This window comes from Tursiops truncatus, chromosome 13, assembly GCF_011762595.2.
Source record: "Tursiops truncatus isolate mTurTru1 chromosome 13, mTurTru1.mat.Y, whole genome shotgun sequence".
Classification (NCBI taxonomy): domain Eukaryota; kingdom Metazoa; phylum Chordata; class Mammalia; order Artiodactyla; family Delphinidae; genus Tursiops; species Tursiops truncatus.
In genome coordinates, this window is record NC_047046.1 from 78,337,037 (window position 1) to 78,351,220 (window position 14,184).

The 14,184-nt window shown below is 34.7% G+C and overlaps 1 pseudogene; it reads right to left on the reverse strand.

Moving 5' to 3' along the window:
• Positions 1-2,599: 2,599 nt before the first annotated feature.
• Positions 2,600-3,121, reverse strand: LOC101324193 (large ribosomal subunit protein uL6-like; annotated as a pseudogene).
• Between the last annotated feature and the right edge of the window lie 11,063 nt (positions 3,122-14,184).

The window sequence follows — 14,184 nt, forward strand, 5'->3', positions numbered from 1 at the left end:
TTGGGAATATACAATTTATATATTACATGTGAAGTGTAATATCCATTTCAATCTACACTTTGATAAATTACAGAAATATATTGTTAAGCCTAGATAAAGTGAACATAAAGGTAGTCAAGAAAAATCCATAAAAAGAAGAAAAAAAGGACAAAAAATTGGATAAATAGTATATAGCTATATGTCAAATTTTAATACCAACTATTTTAAAAATTGCATTGAAATTGCATTGAGAGTAAATGATCTATTCACATTAGACTGTATAAGAAAATAGGTCCTGGCTATATTCTGTCTACAAGAATCACACTTAACATAATGTTACATACATTGGTTGAAAATAAAATTATTGAAAATATACATCATGCAACACTAAGCAAGAGAAAGCTTTAGTGACGATAGTGAATCACGAAAGGTAGACTCTAATCAGGAACACTACAGGGGGAAAAGTCTGTACACCTACAAAGAAAATCTCAGGTCCAGATAGCTTCTCTGATGAATACTCTCAAATGTTTAAGCAAGAAATAATACCCATTGTTAACAAAATTTTCAACAGAAGAACACTTTCCAACTAACTTAATGAGCCCAGTATTATCCTGAAACCAGACAAAGGCAGAGACACATCTTTTCTCAGAAAACTCATCATAGCAAAAGGGAAAAACAAAAATCACATGAAGATTGAAAAGAAATAAAACTACCTCTGTTCTCAGACTACATGATCGTCCACATAGAAAATCTCAAATAATCTATTAAAATATTACTAAATCTAATAAATAAATTTAGGATTTTCATAGAATACAAAGTCAATATGCAACATCTATTGGGTTGCTAGAAATTAGAAATAGACTATTATAATTGAAAATTTAAAAAAAGAAAGAACATTTATAATAACATCAAGAACAAAAAATATTATACATCTAATAAAATATATATGTGTAGAGATTATATGGTAAAAACTGCAGGACAATTTTGAAAGCAATATAAGAAACCTACACTAGATCAATGGGACACCATTCTTTAAAAACAAAAACAAAAAACCAAAAAATAAAACCCTTCCTTCTACTTCATTCTTTATACCAAAAATTTTCTTGAATTTTATCACTAGGAAATTCTGGTAGGCATCAAAATGATATATAATTTAAAATAATTTAAAGGATTCCATCAATACTAGTGTTGGAGTCCACCCACAGAAGGCTTTAAAAATTCTTCTTATCATTTTTCTTCTGAATATGCCTTACAGAAGACACCTGCCTATATGTCTGACAATGCAATCTTCTCATTCAAAGCAAATTGGCACCCATTTGAAAAAAAGGTGGTTGCTAAAATGAGTTTTCCCCTCTAACAACTGATCAGTTTATTTTAGACAAAAATAAGTGTAAATCAAGCTATGCTCATATATTTCAAAACTTGTGTACAAAAAATAATCAGAACATGCATTGCTATATCTACTGCCACTGTAACTCCATTTCTTACGCTCTGAAATGTAGCTTCTATGAAGGAATAAATGTTTAATTCACAGTTAAATGAACATTAATTATCCAACAGACTGAAAAGTTGTGGTTCCTACAGTGCTTGTATTTGTTCAATTTTATAAGTTACATAAAAGTCTTATTCCCTTAAAAAGATTCTTGTAATTTTTACACACTCTCAGTATATTTATTTAAATGTTTAACCTGTTTATATGTGTTAACTCCTGTTATACAAATGTTGTTGTTTTAATTTTTCCCATAACATCACTACTCTTTTCTATTATTTTTCTCTTTTCTGTTGCTGTGGCCTAGTTTACAGCTCTTCATTACTTTTTTCTATGCATACTTATAATCAATTGAATCTTTAATATCAATCTATATTTTTCAAACTACCTATTCTATTTAGTTTTTCTGTAAACATATATTCCAGCTGATCTCACTGAGAATATTTACATATTTAATTGACGTTTGACACACTTTAGATTGTCAAGTTTACTGTGATGTTATTCAGTTTAATTTTTCATAGTAGTTATGCTCTCACCTTTCTAGTGGTTTCTTCTATTAGGTCATTCTGTTTTATGAGTATCAATTATCATTTTGGTAAAGTGTACACTTGTGATGCTCTAAAACTCAGGCCCTGGCTCTTTCCTGATGTGGCAAAAGGAGGTACTCAAGGATCTAGGCTGGATGGAGTTCCCCATCTCAGTAGGCTCCCCCTCCCACATACCAGGAGACTTTGCCTCAGAGAAGTTTCTTTCATTTCTGACAGAGCATGTCTCCAAGACAGTAGGGATACTTCACAAACTCTCAAATATTTAATAGGCTCCTCATATATTTGCTTCCAAATAGTTCCACGTGCTGCATCTTGTTTTCTGCCATTTCTAGATTGTTTAACAGTGTCCAGAATCTTTTATGTGTTCAATAATATTTGATGATTAGATGAAAGAACAAGCAAATACCTGTTTTAAATGAAATAATAACTCATTCTTGATAAATGGTACTGTAACAAGCATCAATTCCTTTTTTGTTCTTTTAATGCAGGGCTTTGTTGCATCTTTAAAATATCACAAATAGATCTTAAGAATCATCTGGCTTCTTGTTTTTTCCATAGCTGGACAATTCTTAGATATTATTCATCAGCCTGTTGAACTGTTCCTTCCAGAATTATAGACACAATCCAAATTTTTTTTAACTATTGTGTTTTGCTGAATCAAAGTATCTGAGTATGACACATTTTCAATGTGTTTCCTTCAAGAATGAACTCATCTTTTGGGGTTTGAGATACTGAACAACAGATGACTGGTGTCATCCAAACGTTGTGGATGTATTTTTTACCCAATAAATTTCAGATGTGAACAAGAGACCCATCCTCCAGAATAAAAACATTGATGGGAAGTGAGCATATGTAGACCTCAGCTTGTAAAGGAAGCCCAGTGCAATATCCCTGTACATGTCTACGGAGGGTCAAAACATAGCCAGTTCCTTTCTACTTCCCCATCATTTGTCAACCTGGAATCTATTTTTCTTTGCAAGGAGACTTTTTTATGTTGATGTGATTGAAGTCCTCTGGGGTCCTTCATAATTACTGGGTGTCTCTTCTGAGCGATGTCGACATTCTCTGGAATGTCAATAATCTGATTGCTGAGAACGGTTTTCATTCTTGCAGGAAGCGGATTTCTCTTAGCATTCACCTGTTACGTACAAGTGACTGACAGATTTAAATTTTGGTGGCCCTGCCTATAATCACACCCTTTAATTAGCATTTGTTTGTTGCAAAATGCAAAACAAATAGGAGTGTTGGTGTTGACCTCTCAAAGACAGTACAGGATCTGAACCAACATACATCTCACTATTATAGAAGGGGTGACGTGAGTTATATGAGTTAGCTGAGATAATAATTCAAATTCATTCCAGAAGTTGTTTGGTACACCTTAAGGACTGATGTCTTACACAGTTGCTTAGGTGGCTGTTTCTTACATAAGCTTTGATAGTGACTAGAAAGTAAGTAAGGTATTAACGTGTGGTTAAGCCATAGGTAGCCATGATACAATGTGAAGAGTAGTAAATAAATGCTCCAAGTGGCATGAAAGCACAGTGGAGGAATATGTTCGTTTGGAATAGATTTTTATAATACATAGCTCTGTGAAATCCTTCTTTTAGTGAATAATATGTTTTTAAAGAATCTCTCCACCTGTCCCCCCACCTCCTCCCACTCACTTTGTTCTGCCAGGTCCTCCTTCTCGGCTACTGAATTAACATTATATCTTTACTACACACACACACACACACACACACACACACACACACACACACACACAGAGATGCTTATCTTGTTTCTTCTTATAAGAGCTAAGGTTTTGTCAGTTCAAGTTAGACAGTAAAAGCCTAAAATGCTTTTCTTAAATATATCTATTGTTGTTTGCTTCTGAATGTAAATTAGGTATTGAGTATTACTTCTTCATTTAAATGTGATTAACTTAAAAATAAAGTTAAAATAAAGGGTTAAAAATAAACCCTTTCCTGATTTGATGATATATTTATGCCACAACCTTTTATTTCTCAAGAAATAAAAAGGTGCAGAGGAACCAAGATGGCGGAGTAGAAGGACGTGCTCTAATACCCTCTTGTGAGAACACCAGAATCACAACTAGCTGCTGGACAAACATCGACAGGAAGACACTGGAACTCACCATAAAAGATACTCCACATCAAAAGACAAAGGAGAAGCCACAATGAGACAGCAGGAGGGGCGCAATCACAGTAAAATCAAATCCCATAACCGGTGGGTGGGTGACTCACAGACTGGAGAAGACTTATACCACAGAAGACCACCCACTGGAGTCTGAGGGTCTGAGCCCCACGTCAGGCTTCCCAACCTGGGAGTCCGCCAACGGGAGGAGGAATTCCTAGAAAATCAGACTTTGAAGCCTAGTGGGAATTCACTGCAGGACTTTGACAGGACTGGGGGAAACACAGACTCCACTCTTGGAGGTCACACACAAAGTAGTGTGTGCATCGGGACCCAGGGGAAGGAGCAATGACCCCAGGGGAGACTGAACCAGACCCACCTGCTAGTGTTGGAGGGTCTCCTGCAGAGTCGGTGGTGGCTGTGGCTCACTGTGGGGACAAGGACACTATCAGCAGAAGTTCTGGGAAGTACTCCTTGGCGTGAGCCCTCCCAAAGTCTGTCAATAGCCCCACCAAACAGCCCACGTGGGTTTCAGTGTTGGGTTGCCTCAGGCCAAACAACCAACAGGGAGGGAAACCAGCCCCACCCATCAACAGTCAAGTGGATTAAAGTTTTACTAAGCTCTGCTCACCAGAAAAATAGTCAGCTCTACCCACCACCAGTCCCTCCCATCAAGCCTCTTAGAAAGCCTCATCCACCAGAGGGCAGACAACAGAAGCAAGAAGAACTACAATCCTGCAGCCTGTGGAACAAAAACGACATTTGGAGAAAGGTAGACAAGATGAAAAGGCAGAGGGCTATGTACCAGATGAAGGAACAAGATAAAACCCCAGAAAAACAACTAAATGAAGTAGAGATAGGCAACCTTCCAGAAAAAGAGTTCAGAATAATGATAGTGAAGATGATCCAGGACCTCAGAAAAAGAATGGAGGCAAAGATTGAGAAGATGTAACAAAAGTTTAACAAAGACCTAGAAGAATTAAAGAAGAAACAATCAGAGATGAATAATACAATAACTGAAATGAAAACTACACTAGAAGGAATCAATAGAAGAATAACTGAGGCAGAACAACAGATAAGTGACCTGGAAGACAGAATGGTGGAATTCACTGCTGCAGAACAGACTAAAGAAAAAGAATGAAAAGAAACGAAGACAGGCTAAGAGACCTCTGGGACAACATTAAATGCAACAACATTTGCATAATAGGGGTCCCAGAAGGAGAAGAGAGAGAGAAGGGACCAGAGAAAATATTTGAAGAGATTATAGTTGAAAACTTCCCTAACATGAGAAAGGAAATAGCCACCCAAGTCCAGGAAGTGCAGCGAGTCCCATACAGGATAAACCCAAGGAGAAACACACTGAGACACATAGTAATCAAATTGGCAAAAATTAAAGACAAAGAAAAATTATTATGAAAGCAGCAAGGGAAAAATAACAAATAACATACAAGGGAACTCCCATAAGGTTTACAGCTGATTTCTCAGCAGAAACTCTACAAGCCAGAAGGGAGTGGCATGATATACTTAAAGTGATGAAAGGGAAGAACCTACAACCAAGATTACACTACCCAGCAAGGATCTCATTCAGATTCGATGGAGAAATCAAAAGCTTTACAGAGAAACAAAAGCTAAGAGAATTCAGCACCACCAAACCAGCTCTACAACAAATGCTAAAGGAACTTCTCTAAGTGGGAAACACAAGAGAAGAAAAGGATCTACAAAAACAATCCCAAAACAATTAAGAAAATGGTCATAGGAACATACATATTGATAATCACCTTAAACATGAATGGATTAAATGCTCCAACCAAAAGTCACAGGTTTGCTGAATGGACACCAAAACAAGACCCATCTATATGCTGTCTACAAGAGACCCACTTGAGACCTAGGGACACATACAGACTGAAAGTGAGGGGATGGAAAAAGATATTCCATGCAAATGGAAATCAAGAGAAAGCTGGAGTAGCTATACACATATCAGATAAAATAGACTTTAAAATAAACAATGTTACAAGAGACAAGGAAGGACACTACATAATGATCAAGGGATCAATCCAAAAGAAGATATAACAATTGTAAACATTCATGACCCAACATAGGAGCACCTCAATACATAAGGCAGGTGCTAACAGCTATAAAAGAGGAAATCGACAGTAACACAGTAATAGTCGGGGACTTTAACACCTCACTCACACCAATGGACAGAACATCCAGACAGAAAATTAATAAGGAAATACAAGCTTTAAATGACACAATGGACCATATAGATTTAATTGATATTTATAGGACATTCCATCCAAAAACAGCAGATTACACTTTCTTCTCAAGTGCGCACGGAACATCCTCCAGGATAGATCACATCTTGGGTCACAAATAAAGCCTCAGTAAATTTAAGGAAATTGAAATCATAGCAAGCATCTTTTCTAACCACAACGCTATGAGATTAGAAATGAATAACAAGGAAAAAAATGTAAAAAACACAAACACATGGAGGCTAAACGCTATGCTATTAAATAACCAAGAGATCACTGAAGAAATCAAAGAGGAAATCAGAAAATACCTCGAGACAAATGACAATGAAAACACGACAATCCAAAACCTATGGGATGCAGCAAAAGCAGTTCTAAGAGGGAAGTTTATAGCTATACAAGCCTACCTCAAGAAACAAGAAAAATCTCAAAAAAAAATCTAACCTCACACCTACAGGAACTAGAGAAAGAAGAACAAACAAAACCCAAAGTTAGCAGAAGGAAACAAATCATAAAGATCAGAGCAGAAATAAATGAAATAGAAACAAAGAAAACAATAGCAAAGATCAATAAAACTAAAAGCTGGTTCTTTGAGAAGATAAACAAAATTGATAACCATTAGGTAGACTCATCAAGAAAAAAGAGGGACAGGACTCAAATCAATAAAATTAGAAATGAAAAAGGAGAAGTTACAACAGACACTGCAGAAATACAAAGCATCCTAAGGGACTACTACCAGCAACTCTATGCCAATAAAATGGACAACCTGGAAGAAGTAGACAAATTCTTAGAAAGGTATAACCTTCCAAAACTGAACCAGGAAGAAATAGAAAATATGAACAGACCAATCACAAGTAATGAAATTGAAACTGTGATAAAAAATCTTCCAACAAACAAAAGTCCAGGACCAGATGGCTTCACAGGTGAATTCTATGAAACATTTAGAGAATAGCTAACACCCATCCTTCTCAAACTCTTCCAAAAAAATTGCAGAGGAAGGAACACTGATACAAAAATCAGACAAAGATACTACAAAAAAAGAAAATTACAGACCAATATCACTGATGAATACAGATGCAAAAATCCTCAACAAAATACTAGGAAACACAAATCAACAACACATTAAAAGGATCATACACAATGATCAAGTGGGATTTATCCCAGGGATGCAAGGATTCTTCAATATATGCAAATCAATCAATGTGATACACTATTTTAACAAAATGAAAAATAAAAACCATATGATCATCTCAATAGATGCAGAAAAAGCTTCTGACAAAATTCAACACCCATTTATGATAAAAACTCTCCAGAAAGTGGGCATAGAGGGAACCTACCTCAACATAATAAAGGCCATATATGACAAACCCACAGCAAACTTCATTCTTAATGGTGAAAAACTAAAAGCATTTCCTCTAAGATCAGGAATGAGACAAGGATGTCCACTGTCACCACTATTATTCAACATAGTTTTGGAAGTCCTAGCCATGGCAATCAGAGAAGAAAAAGAAATAAAAGGAATACAAATTGTAAAAGAAGAAGTAAAACAGTCACTGTTTGCAGATGACATGATACTATACATAGAGAATCCTAAAAATGTCACCCGAAAACTACTAGAGCTAATAAATGAATTTGGTAACGTTGCAGGATACAAAATTAATCCACAGAAATCTCCTGCATTCCTTTACAATAGTGATGAAAAATCTGAAAGAGAAATTATGGTAACACTCCCATTTACCACTGCAACAAAAAGAATCAAATACCTAGGAATAAACCTACCTAGGGAGACCAAAGACCTGTATGCACAAAACTATAAGACACTGATGAAAGAAACTGAAGATGATATTAATAGATGGAGAGATATACCATGTTCTTGCATTGGAAGAATCAATATTGTGAAAATGACTATACTACCCAAAGCAATCTACAGATTCAGTGCAATCCCTATCTATTTATCAATGACATTTTTTATGGAACTAGAACAAAAAATCTTAAAATTTGTATGGAGACAAAAAAGACCCTGAATAACCAAAGCAGTCTTGAGGGAAAAAAAAGGAGCTGGCGGAATCAGACTCCCTGACTTCAGACTATATTACAAAGCTACAGTAATCAAGACAATATGGTACTGGCACAAAAACAGAACAATAGATCAAAGGAACAAGATAGAAAGTCCAGAGAGAAACCCACACACCTATGGTCAACTAATCTATGACAAAGGAGGCAAGGATATACAATGGAGAAAAGACAGTTTGTTCAATAAGTGGTGCTGGGAAAATTGGACAGCTACATGTAAAAGAATGAAATTAGAACACTTCCTAACACCATACACAAAAAGAAACTCAAAATGGATTCGAGATCTAAATGTAAGACTGGACACTATAAAACTCTTAGAGGAAAACATAGGCAGAATACTCTTTGACATAAATCACAGCAAGATCTTTTTTGATCCACCTCCTAGAGTAACGGAAATAAAACATAAATAAACAAATGGGACCTAATGAAACTTCAAAGCTTTTGCACAGCAAAGGAAACCATAAACAAGATGAAAAGACAACTCTCAGAATTGGAGAAAATATTTGCAAACAAATCAATGGACAAAGGATTAATCTCCCAAATATATAAACAGCCCATGCAGCTCAATATTAAAAAAACAAACAACCCAATCCAAAAGTAGGCAGAAGACCTAAATAGACATTTCTCCAAAGAAGACATACAGATGACCAAGAAGCACATGAAAAGCTGCTCAACATCACGCATTATTAGAGAAATGCAAATCAAAACTACAATGAGGTATCACCTCACACCAGTTAGAATGGGCATCATCAGAAAATCTACAAACAACAAATGCTGGAGAGGGTGTGGAGAAAAGGGAACCCTCTTGCACTGTTGGTGGGAATGTAAGTTGATACAGCCACTATGGAGAACAGTATGGAGGTTACTTAAAAAACTAAAAATAGAATTACCATATGATCCAGCAATCCCACTACTGGGCATATACCCATAGAAAACCTTAATTCAAAAAGAGTCATGTACCACAATGTTCATTGCAGCACTATTTACAATAGCCAGGTCATGGAAGCAACCTAAATGTCCATCGACAGACGAATGGATAAAGAAGATGTGGTACATATATACAATGGAATATTACTCAGCCATATAAGGAACGAAATTGAGTCATTTGTTGAGATGTGGATGGATCTAGAGACTGTCATACAGAGTGAAGTAAGTCAGAAAGAGAAGAACAAATATCGTATATTAACGCATGTATGTGGAACCTAGAAAAATGGTACAGATGAACCAGTTTGCAGGGCAGAAGTTGAGACACAGATGTAGAGAACAAACGTATGGACACCAAGGGGAGGAAACTGCGGTGGGGTGGGGATGGTGGTGTGCTGAATTGGGCAATTGGGATTGACATGTATACACTAATGTGTATAAAATTGATGACTAATAGGGACCTGCAGTACAAAAAAACAAACAAAAAAACAACTAATACTAAACTTTCTTTGGGTTATTTGCATGGAAATATGTTAATATAAATTTTTCAGACATTACATGAAATTTCTAAAAATCTTATATGTCCTGGTATAATGTTATAAGTCATAATTCTAGTTATTACTTTAAAGTGTATATCTCAGAAATAACTAAATTTCCTTGTCAATTGCATTATTATGAACTTTCATCAAATCTTTAACCATGGTCATTTTTAAGTGTTTTGTCATTTACAGACAGTTCCGGGTACACTCTGATGCTTTTGCAAAAATGTTCCTATAAAAGGTTTTCATCTTCAAGGAATTCATGGAAAAGACTCTCACAAGTACAGATTTCTGGTAACTGACTATACTGCTGAACTGAATAAATAAGCATTTTCAGAACTCTAATGGAAAACTAATGAATCCATAAAAGTGTTTACAAAAGATCAAGATGAAAAAATATTTAATTACATGGGACTGTGTGAACTGATGAAGATGATTATAATTTTTGTGACTTTCTGTTCGAATAAAAAAAAAATCCCACAAGAAAAAAAAAAGAAATAAAAAAAACCCTTTGTTGTACTGACAACGTACATTTTAGTGTAGGCTGACAAAAAACATGCAAGCCCAAATAATCACATTAAAACCATCTTGTATCAGAAGAAATATACATTAATTTTTGGAAATAATTTCTCATGTAACTCTAATTTCTAAAGAATTTTTGGAAAATATGTTAAATTATAAGTGCTTGTTAAAGATGTTACTTTATGTCTCAGAATATTCTGGTGTTGACAGTTTTAAGAAAATCATTTTTCCATGCTTAGTAGAAATACGTAAGTAGTCAAATAGGCCATGATATATCATGTATCACTGGGGAGAAAGAAGAAAAATTATCAAAGTTTAGAATTCCTCAAGTCTGGTAGAAATGAAGCTACTAACTGTGACAAGTCTCTGCCTTTTCTGCTGCTCAGAATATAGCTGAGAATTGGGAATTATGCTTGGTAATAAGCTCTTAAGCACATCTGTAGTGTGGATAAAAGTTCTTACTTGGAAAAGTGATGTTCATTCAACTAGAGCTGACTTTAAACGGATAGAATATAGGCCAGCAGATTTCTGTGACATACTCATAACCTTTCTGTAAATGTGCTGCCTTTATTTTTTATATCAAATGAATACTGGGGTTTCAAAAGGTATTATTCATAAATAGGATATAGTTCCTCAAAGGGGAAAAAAACTAGCCCATAACATACTGACCCTTGGGAAATAAAACACCAAATCATTTCTCCTTTGGAAGAAGTTCTCCTTTGGAACTCCAAAGGAAGCCTATATCTTTTCATCAGTCACTTTTTCAAAGGAAGAAATCACTTGAGTTTCACCACCTATCTGTACGTATTAGGTTGTCAATTTGGTTTGAGTTTTCATCAGAGTTGGGTTAACAGCTGGAAGGAAGAGTTGTCTAATCCAAACATTCACCAGGGGGGCATGAGAAAAATCTGTTACATCTGACATAGGACAATGGTACTTGTTCAAGAAGAGACTTTGAACATTTGTAACGGAAAGGCTACTTTTTGTAAAAATTGTTCAGATAATTCTCACAAATGTAGAATTGAAAATTCTATTTAATTGAAAAAGAAGTCTAATTTAGTAAAGGAGAAATCTTTTCTATATCTATTCATATTATTAATTAAGGAAGTTTTGTAAATGAAGTAATTACTACAAGGCCCCAAAGGAAAATATAGTAAGAATCCAAAAACTATCAATGCTAGAATCTAATGCAAAATAATAATTCTACATAATAAAATATACATATTATTCCTAGGTTTGTTAGAGCGAATGACAGAAAAAGGGTTTGAGGATTACTATGTCACAAGTGATATATATCTTTAAAAGAAAGAGTTGAACTGAATATGATAAAATATTAATGTTTACTAATTTGGCAATACAAAGGTCTACTACAATTCATTTCTGGGTTTTTCTATATGTTTTAATATTTAATATTTTTTAGTTTTCTTTAGTAAAAAATAGTGACAATTTTGTAAGAGAAAGCAGGTCTTTATTAATGATGTCATGAAAAATAATTTTGACAAAACCATAATATTTGTGTGGTTCAATGTAGATCAGAAATTATTTCCTATTAGTTTGACTTTCTCATAAAAACCTAATAAAATACTGCACCATCACGAAGAAGAAGAAAAAAAAAGCATATCCAGTTTAGAGTTAGAACAAGAAACTGCCTATGTGAAGAGTAATCAGAAAAAAAAAAAAAGTATATCTGTTTCATTAATTTTTCAAGGAATGTTGTATATTTACAGATTGAAAATCTTGGGTCAAATAGTATACAAGTTAATGGATTAGAGTTATATAAAGCACAATTCATAAGATTATTTATATTTTGTTACACCAATCCCGTGTTGTATTGGAAAAATGAAGTGCTTGTGTGTGAATCCTATATTACTATTGACCTTAGGTAGCTCCTTGAGAGACAGAGGTCTTTCATCCTCATCTTGTATTACTCATTGGATACTAAAGAAAGTATTACTCCATCTCTTTACCACACAAGCTATAAAATTTAAACCACAAGTTATGCAATAACTTTCTCTTTTAATAGTGAATACATTCATATGTATATGTTCTCTTCTAAATTCATGTGTTCTATATCTCATAAGTCAACTTGACCTCCAGCTTGCTATGCCAATTGTAAATATTCCTTCTGACAATTGCTGTTAGCATCATATGGTGACTGGAAATTGTCCTCACTCTCACATTCACCAAGCATTAGGTGTAGAAATCATATGTTTTTCTGGTCCTGTTTGAACAGATTGAACTGTGTTTCTTGATAGAGATGTTTCAATTACTTTTCCTGTGTGACTACTCCTCAAAATTTAAATTCACTTACCTATCAGGATGCATCGAACGAGATTTGAAACATGTTCATGAACATGAGTTATGTGTAACTCTGAGCAGTTACACATAATAAACTATCAAACTGCTCTAATGTGTCTTCTCACAGTCCTTTCAGGAATACTTCATTCATAACAGCAAAGTCTTCTTTTGCAACATACAAAAGCTTCCAGATACATATCTCTGTACAAAAATGTGTCACAGGCAATGTTTAAAATACAGAAAGAGTCAATAACTATATTACTTGGCATCCTGTTGTGGCTCCCTATACAAACAATACAATCAAAACACACTGTATTTTCTTTAAAAGTTTTTTTTAACATCTTTATTGGAGTATAATTGCTTTACAATGGTGTGTTAGTTTCTGCTGTATAATAAAGTGAATCAGCTATACGTATACATATATCCCCATATCCCTTCCCTCTTGCGTCTCCCTCCCACCCTCCCTATCCCACCCCTCTAGGTGGTCACAAAGCATGGAGGTGATATCCCTGTGCGATGCAGCTGCTTCCCTCTAGCTATCTAGTTTATATTTGGTAGTGTATACATGAGAGCATTTCAAATTGTAGAAAATAATGAATGTAATTGCATTATTCAATTATTTGTAAATGTTCACTTATCTATGTAATGTTTTCGTTACAGACCTGCAGGAGGAGGTAACAGGGAGAGCAACTAATCTGACTGATGAGAAGAGTAGGAGGTTAACATTCAGGGTATTGTTTCACATTCAGGTGGGACAATAGATCAGAGGTGACTCTATGTGGTCTAGGCTTTCACATATTGCTTTCTTTTGGATCTTCTTTGATCAGTAACATGAGGTTGTTCCCTTTCTCTAGGCAAAGGTTGTTTCTACTGTATAAACATCTTGCAACTTTTCTATCTTTGACTAGATGGCCAAGTCAGTTTGACTTTGATGAGTTCGTTTGCTAATCTGTGATTGAGGAATAGTAGCTCCACCCTGTTTTGTCAGAGCTTAAAATTTCACTAGTGTGTATTTTCTGAGACATTCATGAATATATTAGTGTAGAAGAAGAAAAACAGTTGGTATGAAATGGAACAATCAGAAAATGAGAGGTCATGATAATTACAATATCATTGCTAAAATAATTCTTTTTAAAGCTGAAGTCCAAGAAGTCGAGAATATTTTCAAAACAGAGAACAAATTAAAACATGTTAGAAAACATTACATAAACGTTTTAAAAATATGGAAGATCAGAGAGTTCTAGCATCCATTTAATAATTCAGAAAAGGCAAAGAAAATAGAAAAAAAAAATTTTAGAAATTTCCAAAGCCAAAAGTGACGATGATTTCCTGAAGCTGCAAAATGTGTCTGACTGTTGACTTTAGAGAAATATGAGTGGGAAAAAAATGCAGAAAGAAAAGTTTTCTCTGAAGTCATCAGAACAGCA